Source organism: Camarhynchus parvulus, chromosome 9 (genome assembly GCF_901933205.1).
Source record: "Camarhynchus parvulus chromosome 9, STF_HiC, whole genome shotgun sequence".
Lineage (NCBI taxonomy): Eukaryota > Metazoa > Chordata > Aves > Passeriformes > Thraupidae > Camarhynchus > Camarhynchus parvulus.
This window is the reverse complement of record NC_044579.1, coordinates 6,062,910-6,076,211: the sequence shown is the minus strand read 5'-3', so window position 1 is coordinate 6,076,211 and position 13,302 is coordinate 6,062,910. Positions and strand designations below refer to the sequence as shown.

The 13,302-nt window shown below is 40.2% G+C and overlaps 1 protein-coding gene across 5 annotated transcripts in view; it reads left to right on the top strand.

The window, feature by feature from the left end:
- TBL1XR1 (transducin beta like 1 X-linked receptor 1) overlaps positions 1 to 13,302 on the top strand; it is a 108,346-nt gene that overhangs the window by 39,941 nt on the left and 55,103 nt on the right. For all 5 annotated transcript variants that reach the window (XM_030954556.1, XM_030954555.1, XM_030954553.1 and 2 more), the window contains exon 2: positions 7,045 to 7,109. The gene's annotated coding sequence lies outside the window, so the exon portion shown is untranslated. The remainder of the gene's footprint in view (positions 1 to 7,044; positions 7,110 to 13,302) is intronic.

Sequence of the window (13,302 nt, the reverse complement as noted above, 5' to 3'; positions counted from 1 at the left end):
GGATGGGACTTGAGCTTAAAACTAAACCAAAGCCTTCAGGTGAGCCACATGTCTGAGCTTTTAGGGACAAGAGACAGCTCCTTTGGGAATGAGTGTGCTGTCCCTCTGCCTTCTGTGACTTGAGCCCCTGCTGCAGGGAAGGTTTCCCTTCTCCGGGGCAGGAAAGCCTCCGTGCTAATGAGCGGCACAGGCTTTTCTCCTATTCCCTGCTCTGCAATTTGTCACAGCTCAGTAGCTGCTGTGTAAGAATAAGTTGTCCTTTTAGCAGGGATGGCTGGATAAGCAGTGCATGAACAAGGGCAGCCCTCTCCAGGTAGGTTTTAACTCTGATTCACAAAGAGTCCTCATATGAGGTTGCAAAATTGCTCTGTTGGAGAAGTGATGGAGACATGGAAAGAGCAGAGGCCAAAGGTTGTAGGAAAGATGGTATTGTCTACTGGTGGTGTGGTGTGAAGATTTGGAAAAAGGAAAAAAATCCTTGTGTTGCTGGGTCTGGGGCAACTTGTCGGCTACTTAGTCACAGGGTTTACCCATACTTCACCTCTAGGTTATTTGTGTGAAAATACGACTCAGACACAGTAGTAGCTTGGAAAGGTGATACAACTGCCTGAGTACATTGTGCTTCAGGTGTCACTCAGTTATGAAAGTTCCTGAGAAAATGAGAGGGCACCATAAGCAGAAGTGCAGCAGCTTTTGTTAGCCAGTATTTTTGAAAAATAGAATATTTTTTATTTTTCCTTGATGCATTTAATTGATGATTTTGGGATATTCAGTGTTACCTTCTTTTTGGCAGTGTGAGAGGCTTATGTTTTTCTCTGGCTTTGCACAAAATAATAACAGTAATAATAATTTTAGGAAGAATCTGGAACACATTATTATAAGCACCTTGTTTTAGTGGAGCTGTATCCCAGGAACACCTGCAGTGTATGGGCCCAAGAGCCACTACAAACTTTGCTTTCGGGCCTCTGGTACGACTTAAAGTTTTCAGAAAAATGTTTTCATACCTGTGGATTTTTAAGTGCTTTTGAGTTTTGAAAGTCACTTATAATTTTGAGGGCTATTTTAAGGGAATTCTTGGATCCTAACTCTTCAGCCTCTGTGCTATCACTATCACCCAATATCGCGAGCGAGGTAGATTTTTAAGATTATTTTCGAACACCTTTGTTTTTAACCCTGACCCTTTGCTGCAAGGGCAGGTACCCTGGGAATTATTCCTGCAGTGGGCAGACAGAAGGCAACCAGGCTTCCTGCTGTGTCCTCAGACAGGGAGAGTCACTTGAGCAGCCCTGGGTGTGCACAGCGTTCAGGGTCAGCGGCCGCAGCGGGACAGCTCCAGCCTGTTGACGTCAGGCTGTCTGCAAACACCTCCTGCAGCACAAACCAAGCCCCTCTGCATTGTCTGAATGTCCTCAGCAGCTCCTTAGCTTGGCTTGGCAAAGATGTACATCTGAGCTGCTGCTTTGAAAGAATGCCCTGTTTGACTTCTGGGTGCCCAAAGACCCAAAAGGTGGTAGTGGTACCAACACTGAGGGAAACCCAGACAGAGCTCCCATGGTGGTTATACTCACTGAGGTTGAAAACAATAACAATATTGTCAAGTCCTTTTGTTATTTTGGGATATTTCCTTATGTAAACATACTGAGCCTAGTTCCAAATGTGATGTCTGTGTAAAATGTGTGTCCCACCTCACCAAAATATGGCATATATGAGACAGAATTTTAATTAATTCAGTAAATTAGGCTTGCTGTAGTCTAGATACGCTCTTCTGCATGGCTACTGTGAATCCCAAAGCAGAAGAATATATTGTCCTGAAAACACAGTATCTGTCTAAAAACATAGTATCTGTCTAAAAACACAGATGAGGCAGGCGCTGTTAGCAGAAGAAGGTGATTTTCCCAGGAAAGCAGTTTGAGCTTTGTTCCATATCCCACATTGGAGACCAGTTTAAAAGTCCTCCTAACCTTGCAACTATCAGTTCCCTGCAGGCACATTTCCATGTTGACAAAAGCAGCTGTGGCCTTCCTTCAGCTGTGAAGGCTCATCTGAGTTAACTGGGAATGAGTTCTGAGTGGAGAATGGAAGGGTTCTCACCCACCAGTGCAGCTGAGTTGATTTAGTGAGCTGCAGAAGACTGAGTTAGTATATGGGAAATATGTCTGTTGTTGCTCTGAGGAATGGGAAAAAATATTCTGATTTTTTAAATTGTTTTTTGTGTTGTTTCATGTTTTTGGGTTTTTTTGTGTCTTGGTTCAGTGTTTTAGGCATGTAATTGAAATCTGTAATAACAGAGTGGCCCCTAAATGTTTCACATATTTATTTTTTTTTTAGAGAAGGAAAAATGTTTTTCCTATTTGAAGTGTGTCTTCTAAGAGCCCCCAGTTTGGCAAGTTGTTTTAGCTGATTAATATTCCAGTGATGAATTTAAATTTAAAACCCAGTTCTAGACTGAAAAAAACAGAAAAAATATTTGTCAGTAAGCTACTGTTTTGATCAAAATGTCAGTAATCATTATGTCTACTATTTTTGGAAGAAAAGCTCCACAAATTGGAAACTACCTTGAATTTTCACAGGTGGGCTCCCATCCCGCAGGTAGCAGGTGGGGTTTTGTGAGTGCTCCAAGGTCCTTTGGCATAAGAGTGCTTTGGGTAATAACTCTTTATACTCTTCCCCAGTCTAGACTGGGTTTAACTTCATTCTCTAGGACCTTCTAACTTCCAGTTTATGTGAATTGGATTACTTGCTAATGAATTTCATTTAAATGCTTGCAAGTGAAATGGTGCTGCACTGCTGCTTGCCTTCCTACCAGCTGATTGGTATTGACAAGATTACTGGGGTGCATTATGGGTTTTTAATGGAGCTGGCTGAGTTGGTTTCCTCTCCAGCAATTCAGCTTCCTTCCCTTTCAGTGGGCTATGAGCTATTTTCTGTGATTGCCTCAGTTTTTGACTATTGCAGAAATTGGTATTTAAATTTCTGCAGTATTCTTTTGCCCTGGTCTGACTTGTCGTGTGTTTCTCATTGCACAGTGAATCCTGTTTCTGTGGGTTTGCAATAAGTGGTTTCTGTATCTGGATGAATTTTCTCCAGAACGGTGCTGTCTGCTTGCCCAGTTCTTATTCTCTATCCCCTCAGATACCATTTGTTTTAGCAGTTGATTCACATATGTCCTTGGACATACAGGTGCTTGTTCTATGTAAGAGTATTCCTGAAGTGTGGAAAGTTGTGCAGCTTTAATGTGATATGAATGTACAAATTAAGCATTTCTTCTTTGAAACATCTGGAAGGTCAGCTTACATCAGGTTTTTCTATATTTCTAATGGAAAAAAGGTAGAAGAACAAAAATCAGGAAATAAAAATTTCTCAATTGACAGAGAAGAGCTGTTTCAGGTAGAGTTTAGGAGTTTGTGTGGATATGTCTCTGGGCAGGTCTTACATACTTTCAGTGCTTCCCCTGATGAGGCTTCCTGTAAAACATCCTCGCCCACGCCCTGCTCCCAGAGTGAAGTACAGGAGCAGTCTGTGCATGTTATTTTGTCACTAGGAGCCCTATTGCTACCTACCACTTTCAATTAATGACACTTCTTAACGACATCTTGTGCGTGGTGCTGATTTCCCCCCCCACCACACACTTGTATGTATTTGTCTCTCCTGAATTTTCTGAGTTGGTATTTGTCTCAGTTCAGCCTCTCTGCCAGATCAGAAAAGCAGATGTTGTTGTAGACGTGCTGAATTGCTTAAAAAAAATTATTGCCATACATCACTGTGGAACTGTGATTAAAAGAAATAACTTTGGTTTTCTCTGTTTATGTTCCAAGCACAGCAGTGGTAGAATCACCATTAGCTTTGTATGTGCCTATTAACCAAATGAAAGGAAGGATTCAATGGAGTGATTAGTTTTCAATTTAGGCTTTTAAAGTTATTGTCTCATGGTTTTTGCAGCCTAGTTACTGAGGGGGAATATCCAGGATTTAGTTATTTTTAATGCTGTTTTGATTGGGACACTTTGTCCAGATACTGAATTCAGATAAAAGCAGGATACTCAAGGATAATTTAGAAGAAAAGATACTGTGTCCTTAGAAGGCTTCTGTGATTCGGAAAGCACAACATCTCATGGCTAAATTTGTTGTTAGAACTCAAAGAGCACCAAAATCTCAGAAAGTAGTTTAAACAGTGTGATCCTAAGAGGATTAGAAAGAAGCACAAGTTCACATGGGGAACAGGAGCAATTCAAAGCTCATGCAAAAACCACTGGTTTAACCATAACACATACCCAGTGTAATGTCTGGGAAGAAGAAAGTAGCACCAATAGCAGCATTTCTGGAAGGAAATGGTTAAACATTTCTGCAAGTAGCATTTAGAGAAATCCTTGCTTTGAACTGATTGTGTTTGGAAGCAGGTAAGGACTAACATCAGTGCACATCTGGTCTGTGTGTTTATAACCAGATCTGTCACAGTGTTGGTGCCAGGGTTGTTTTTATCTGTGGTTTCCTTTGCACCAGACGATTATTGCTTAGTTGATAGCAGCAGCCCAATCTGTGCAGGCAGCCTGGATGAGTATTTGCTGCTTTGATGAAGGTGGTTTGGCGTGTTGGTTTTAGCCCTGCAGGTGAGAACTGCCTGACTCATGGGGGCTGGGTTTAAGGCCTGGAGCGTGGCTGGTCTCTGTACTGCACAGCAGGGTAGGATGCTCTTCACAGGGAGATGATGTTGGGTGTTGTACCGAGTGCTTGGCCCCAAATCTCCAAGGGACACGGGCATCAGTTATGTCATTTTATGCAGAAAAAACTGGTGTGGGCAAGGCTGGTAAGCGCTGGCTCTGAGCACAGGTCAGTGCACACACATGGCAAAATCATCTTTCTTTTCAAGTTGAGGGGAGCAGTTTTCAGTTGATGTTGAACACGTCACCAGGCAGTGGTGAGCCGTTCCCAGCCCCTCCAAGATGAAGGATCCAAACTCTCAAGCTGCTGTGCATTCCCCAGGTGTGCCTTATCAACTTAAAAATAATCCACCAGATGCCCTTTAAGTGTCATGTACAATAGCGGTTACTGCATCTGGGCACCTATTTCAACCACCGTAACGTGGTAGAATATAAAGGTGAGAGAGAGTCTGAAATCAATAAATTATAACTGTCACCTACATTGTTTCAAAGTACATGCCAAAATCCAATAAGATAAATTTGGAAAGAAAAAAAAGCTGCTGATGAGGCATTTGTACTCAGCAATTGATTCTGAAGAAGGACATTGCAGAGTTTTCTAAATGTTTACACATCGCTTCAAGCGCCCTTATTTAAAACTGGAGCCTACAACCAATTAACATTGAAGGAGGAATGAAGTCAGTGAACCCTTTCTTTTCTAATTCTCTGCTCTCTTGAGTCTTTGCTTCCAGCTTCTTTCCGTGTCACTGCCCTGTTTAGATGTAAAGCAAAGGACAAGAAGCCTCTTCCACGGATCAGGCAGAAAGGTTTCCCTCTCTGGCTTCGATGATAAGTACTGCACTCGAGATTGCACAAGGGCAAAGAGGTGTTGGAAGGAGAGAGTTTGGGCAGTGTGTAGAAAGCCTTTTTTCCTTGAAGAAAATGGTTTATGTCTGTGCAATCATCCCTTTATTTATGTTTGCAATGTTCCTTCCCAAATGGAATAACCCAAACCGAGCATCACACTCAGAAGCAGGGCCCTCCTCTGCCTTTCTCTGAACACAGCTTTTATCATGATTTAGATTGTTCTGAAAAGAATCTTGGTTGGTTGCTGTTTTGTTTTGCTTTGAAGAAAAACTCTTGTTATAAGCAAATAATGTTTTTATGGGTTCTGCAGAGTGGGTGTTAAAGCTTTCTCTTCTCAGCCGGTCAGCAGCTCTCTCTGGCTGTGGAAAAAAAGCTTTCTGAGTAGCCTTGCATAGGATACTGTACCTCTTGAGGAGTGGAGTTTCACTCAGCCTATTTACATATTTTCTGCAGCACAAGTACAACTAAGCAAGGAAATAAGAGCATGTTTGCAAATTCTTTCAATTCCCAGCATTCCTGCATTCCTCAGCATCCTCTGCAGTGCCTCTTGCTTGCACTGTGAAGGTGATGTTACTGCCTGCCTTGTGGGGTCTTCTAAGAATAAAATAAGCCAAAATGTTGCAGCGCTTTTTTTTTTTTTTATTTTTTTTATTCTTTTGGGCTGGGTCCAAAAATGGCTCTATAATGAATGATTTCCTGCTGGTTGAGCTTGCAAGTTGCACGTGAGAACCTTGTGTTAATCATGAGTCCCACAAACTATAGTTACTCTTTACTCATAGTAAAAGTTTTTTGACCACAGGTTGCAGATGCTTGGTAAAGAATTTAATCTAAAAATAGCCTGGTAATACTTCATTAGTCACCCATGTCCATCTGTCACCCTTCCTGCTCTTTGAGTGGGTGATTAGATTATGTCCTAAAGAAAAGTCGTCTGGCAAGTATTTGTATGGAGGGCAACCACTCAGGAATATTAGTGTGGATAAAAATCATTTGTCACTGCTGAATAAAAATGAATGTTGTAGGGGATGGAGTTACCTCATATTTGGACGTCAAAAGCTGTGTCCTTACACTTAGTTATTTTATTGTAGGGTGCATAAAATTACTATTGACGTGTAAAGAAAATTATTAAAATGTAGGAGAGTGTGGATTTGTTTAGATTATGTTTTTGTTTGGGTTTTAAAGGTGGACAAGAATTCTCTTGAATTTTGCACTAGGGAGATTTATGTTATTTACATGTTGTCAAGTGTTGCTAGCAATTAGTGTGAGCTGGTTGTTTTCTTTAATTACTGAGGTCACTGCAGGAGTTGGTAACTCTTTAGGCTCATGGGCACACCTGTGTACATAAATTGAGTTATTTAGTGCAAGATGTGTTAGGAAAACAGATTTTTCTTTTACTGCTTCACAGTGGATGTAACCATTTTGAAAGTCATACCATTGGAATGTTGATTTTTGTTTGGGGCTTTTCAAAATATTTCGGTGTCAGTACCTGTGGTTTCAAGATAGTAAATACTAACATTTCCTATTTTGTCTCCTTATTTCCCTGTCAGCATCACCCTTCTGTGGCAAGAGGCACCCGAAAGGAAAACTTCTGCATATCAATGCACTGCCAATGGTAAGTACCTTTTTAACTGACTAAAGGTGGCATGGTTTCTCTCTGCACACCTGCCATTAGCAGGCTTACACTGCAAATAGAATAACTACTTTTTAGTATTCAAGTGGATTATTTTCATTTTTTAAGGAACATCTAGACCATTATGCTGTTTGACAGAAATATTACAATTGCACCTGGTTTTATCCTGTGGAAAGTAGGGCAGCATGTTAATTTTGAAGTGAGAAGTGTGACTCGACAGTAGCATAGCTCATCCTGTTGGTAACTGGTGTTGCTTCCTCTTTTGGCCAAGAGCCTGTTTGGGGTGAGCTGCAGCCAAGATGAATGTTCTATTGCCCCCACTTGGGTGCTTTCTGCAGTTTGTTTCAATACTAACAGAAAAAAACCCCAGAACCAGCTCTGCATTGTCAGGTGTATTTTACTTCAGCCCATTTGGCAGTGTAAGACCAGTGAAGTTAAAATTTTAGCTGCTGTAGAAAGGGTAATCTTCTTATTCCATCTCTGAATGTTAGTGTTACAGACTGCTGCAAATTCATATTTTCAGGCTATCCTTATGGTTTGCTGGTGCTTCCTGAATAGCTGTGCAGATGGAAAGCAGAGCTGAGGCCTGAAGGGAAGGGCTGGAACATACTGCTTCAGCTTTGATCAAACTACCTCTTTTTTAGCAGTTTTGGTATCTTATGTTGTCACAGTGGAGGTGTGCAAGAGTGGTACCTTCAGCATTAGCCTTAAGAATTAAATGCATAAAGTGCCAGTGTGAATTCTATATCTGAAGCATCTCTCTCTTGTTGTGCTCAGTACAGAGGCTAAAGGGGTAATGTTTTGAACCACTTGCTTTGAACACTCAGTTTTGGATATGAGAGCTGAGCTGATTTCCATTGGTTTGCATGTGGAAATGGATCTAAAGAATATGTAAATCAATTACAGCCTCACTTATTTATACCTTTGCAACTCCACTGTCTTTGCCCTGTGAGGAAAAGTGATGCTTAAAGAGAGTTTGCTTGGATGTAACTCCTTCACTTTGAGGTAGTGAGCAATTCTGTTAACTCCCAAAGACATCATGGAGTGAAATGTAATATATTTGTCACAAAGTAAAGCAAACATACCTCTGAAATCAGAAGATCTGCACCAAGGATGTATGTTGTTTAATAGTCTGGTTTTTAGGCTCAGAGTTTATATGAGTTTATATTAATTTGAGATGAACTTCAGGTGGTGGGAATGGATTTGTTGAGTGAGAAAGAATAGCATTTACCTAGTCACTCAGACTGGTATTTTAACTTCTTGGTCCTGAAATGAGCAGTGCTCTCAGCCTTTTCTAGTATTGTTAAATCTTCATTGTTGTTGACCTTTTTCCAGCAAAAAGCTACTCTGTTTTCTTTTTATTTTGTAGTGGTTGAGTGTTATTTTAGTTATTATTTAAGATACTGATCTGTATTACTGTCTCTCTTAAAAACATGACTCATTTCATATTAACCTAGTCCTTATACTTCATAAAATTTTAAAATACTGTGAGACTGTACTTGAAATGTTACTGCATTTTGCCCTAATTTTCCCCCTACAAATTATATTGGAAACTCAGAATTGCACAGTCTCAAGGGCATGGTAGTTGTTACAGTGATCATAAAACATACTCAACTATTACTTGCAGTGGAGTGAAGTACTCCCCACTCTTGTCTTTGAGGGCTGTTTTTGTGCTATAAGTTGTTATATTTTATTATTCAAGAGATTTCTAAGCCATTACTCACCTCTGATTAACTTTGAGATAGTTTGAATGTAGATTTAGGAGACAAGCTAGACACATTTTTTACCATCCCCAAAGTAATTGTAACTAAACCTGTACAGTAAAAAATACTTTTAGAGGTTTTTATTATGTTTTTCTCTTTGCTGTGTGTAAACAAAGCGTGGGCCAGAGGTCACTGAAGAAAGCAGGTTTTGTACATCCCCCAGAAAGGCCTTGCTTTAACAATGGTTGCCCATGTTCAACACATACATTTGAATAAGAAATTAATTTCTGATTCCCTTGAGAAATGGTTGTAGCATTTTTGGTCATGTTTAAATCCTGACTGTCAGTTCCATTTCTTAGTAGTAAAAACACCCAAAATAACAATTTACACATACTCCATCCTCTTCTGTTGTTTTCTTAGATTTTCAGTTTTCAAGGCAATTAAAAGAAGCTTATTTTTTGCATCATATTATGTTATGATATGCACAATATATTATGTATATGTTAACTGATAAACCAAATAGGGTAAAATACTAGTTACTCTTTAAAAATTATTGTAGTTGTTGGTAATTCTTTAGAAAATTAAATATTGATATTGTGATATAGCATGGCTGTGTTCAGTGGGTGTAAGTTCTCCTTCCCATTTTTCCAGCCAAATTTAATGTTCCTCACAATGTCAAAGGAAAGATGCAAAGGCTTTCTGAAAAAGGCCTGGTAATTGCAGGAAAGTAAGCATCTAATGCTACTTTTCTAGGATTTTGAAGGTTCATTTAGGGGCTGATAACTGGTACTTAATCTGTGGTCACAAGAATTAATGTGTCGGAAATAAAAATTTGAAGTCTTGGATCTTGGGTCTAAGCAAATGATGACATCAGGATTTCAACAAGGGCTTTAGCAAATGCATTTTCTTATTATGTGATGGAACTTGTAGCTTACCCAAGAAAGATTTTCCATTGTGTGGTGCTTTTTTTGTGAGTTTTGGAAGCAAACCAGTTTGCCTTTCTGCCTTTGCAAGTCATTGAGCAGGTTTGTGTGTTCACATAAATAACGTGGGAATATAGGAGTGTGCTTATCTATGCACATATTTATACACACATATAGGTGTATATGTAAATTTAGAAATACAGAATGGACTGTGCAAAACCCAGGAGCTTACAGAAAAGTGGGAGCTACCAGTTTGTGACTGTTCTATGACAGCTTGCTGGGATGGGTTTAATTTGGCAGAGGTAACCAGAAAGGGCTGGGAAGGACTCGAGCTGGGCCGTGTGCTGGCCTTCTTACAGTCATCCTGGAAAACACTGTGTCCATGTTCTGAGCCTTTACATGGATGGTTTGACAAAGATCAACACCCTGATCAGTTAAAAAGGTCTCATGCAGAAGAGAATAGAGAATGTTATTGTTTATTACAAGCTGGCACAGGTAAAGTCTGAGGATAGGCAGTGAACACAAAATTACCTAGTCCCCAGGCAAGCAGAGTCATCAACAGCTAAGGCATGTCCTCACAGTCTTGGGGGGAATACCAAGTAGGTGATTTAAATCCATTCTTTTCAGTGCTGCCTACTTCTAGGTGAACACATTATACCGTGTTTCGAGGGTGTAGCACGCCTATTGTGTGTTATGTCAACTGTTCCTACTCATAAGAGATGGGATAGAACAGCTCTGCAGGCACTGAGTCTCTTGGGCCAGCAAATTCCATGGGTGCAACATTTCAGTGTAATTACCTACAGGGGATTTATCTCAGAAACAGCAGGAGGGCTTGGAGGAGCTGGGGAGAATAAGTCACTCCAAAGTGAAGGGAGACTGTCTGCAAAAATTTCCCCAAGACTGCAGCAAGTTGTTTTTAATTTGAATGTCTTTGTGGTGCCTTCAGGTAGTCCTGTGAACTTCACACTCCTTAGAAGACAGGTAAATGAATAAATGGATTTAACTATTAGCCCATGCTTCCCCAGCAGCTAAACCCTCCAAATACTGATCTGCCTGGCCACTATGTTGAAATTCTTCCATGCAAAGCAAGACAACCAAGGGAGGGAATATGAGCTGGAGAGCTGGGTTTGGTGTGGAAGCCTTGTCTCTGCTGGCACCTGCCAAGGACAGCTGGAGGTCTGTGCCTCTAGCTCCAAGGTTTTTGTACTGCAATTGCAAAACTGGCTTTGTTTCAAGAGGAGCTGAATGGCATCTCTCAGCTAGAGGTGTATAAATTGAGTATCTGCAGATGAGCAGCTCTTTGGAAGGTGGTGGAGCTGAAGGTTGGTTGTCATACTGAGAGCAGGGACCCTTGCTTTCTAGAGTTTATGAAACTTGACAGGACTAAAGATGTTGCCCTCAATAACCTAGAATAATTGATTCAAAATAAATAACCCTGCAAGACTAAGGCCCTTATTCTATGAAATACAAATGCATGTGCCTACATGTAACTTTTAGTGTAGGAGTAGTTCTTTTGCAATATAAATAAGGAGTTCTTGCATGCATAAAGCTAACCAAGCTTGAAAGCACATTGAACAGTAGGGCCTAAAAGTGCTTGTGAAATTTATTGTTAGCCTGTTGGTTGTACAGTTTATGGAGTGCAGCCTTAAAAGGAAAAAATAATATTTCTTGCAGGTTCTGAAATAGTTTCAAATAATTGACAACATGAAATTTTGAACTGTTTTGCTCCTTCTGAAATCAGTGGATGCTGTTATCAATGAGGGAAGGCGAAGTGCAATGTATTTTGTGTGATAATTGGTTGTGGCTAAACAGTTATATTTCAAAATGTTCATACCTCAGTTCTATTCAGTTCTATTTATTAGATCAGCATGAATTAGCTAATCTAGTGGTTTATGTGTGGAAGAGGAAATACTACTGATAATGTGATACAAAAGAAAAGTTCCATCATGTGGTAGGGTGCAAACTGTGGTAAGCATTAAAAATTGTGCATACACTATTCTGAATAATTTTTGGAAGGGTTTTTGGAATTTTCTGTTTCTTTACAGAGAGTAAGTTAAACACACTAGCAAGATAGATCCCTTTCTGACTGAGAGGGAAAACACCCCTTTTCAGCTTTTTCTGCCATTAAAGTTCACCACTGAATGAATCAACTGAAACGGAAATGAACGTCCTTTAAAAAAATTGAAGGGTTGGCTCTGTTTTGAAGTAGCATTTGTCAGAGAACTTTCTCTGCTGTTTCCTAAGTATTTTACAGTTCAAAAATAAGCTTTGACTAAGAATTCTCGGCAAAATCATAAATATGTAATTATCTAAGCAGCTGGGATATTTAGCCCCTGGCAGGTGCCCAGTGCAGTGCAAGAGCAAAGGGAACTGGGCCAGTATCTCAAGCTAGAAGAACATCTTCTAAAACAGGGTGAGGGCCATTACTATTCCTTATCTACTGCCATTTCTAGGTTTTAAATCTTAAATATATCTGAAAAGAGGCTGTTTCTGCTGCAATGGGTTGTCTTCTCTTACAGCTGGCTTAGTCAGTTTTTTTTTATTGTTTTCCTCTGCTTTACCTCCCCTGCCTTAGGTTTTTTCTGTCTTCACTGCTTTATACTGGTGTTGGTTCAATAGATAATAGTAGTGCAGTTAGCATTAGATGATGTCTTACTTGATCAGCATGCCATCTGCTTTAGAGGAGAGGGAGATTTTGTGTTTGTACTCTGGGTTCACTGCCATATGCCCTGGTGAAGTTGTATAACCTGAAATTACCCTTTTCCTGCTCTGTTATATGAAAGAATTAGAAATACAGTGTAAAGTCTCCTTAACATTGGCAAAGTTTGTTGCATAGTTGAAAAATTAAACTGGCTTTTGTGTGTACATGTAGTAGGGTATTGTAGAGAAAACCCAAGGACAGGCTCTTTTGTGTGCCAGCATGTGAGTGCTGCCATCTGCAGAAGAGCAAGGCTGATTTCACAGGAGACCATGTCAACGTGCCACTTGTATCATCAGGCCTTGATCCTGGTTTCCTTCTTGTCAACAGAAAGTTGATGTCAGTTCAAGTTAACAAAAGTAAAAGCTGCCCTTAGTTTCAGCAGTGCTGATGCTGCGAGATAATGAATATTGCTGCAGAACAATAGGAAGTCTGCAGGCTGTGTGGAGTGACTCTGCTGATGCCGACTTTGATTTACTCAGGAGAAACAGAGACCTGCTGGCCTACGAAAACCAGGACGCTATGTGGCCATCAGCATGGATGGCACGGCTAGAAGTCTGTATTTGCTTTCCAAGTCTTTAGTTCACCCAGTGATTAGAAGCAAAAATTGTAGTCAGTGGGTTAGTGCACCCATCTTTGTAAATAAAGGTCATGTGTGGCGTTCTTATTGTGATTTAGTGAACAAATATAAGAAACTATTCAAGACAAGGGATTTGAATCCCATACTGGGCATATGTATGTAGGATTGGCATCCACGAATTTAATATTCACACAAATGGAGGGTATTGATGTCAATTGTGAGCCATAATTGGAATCTTTGACCTCATTAATAATATTCATGAAATCTTCCC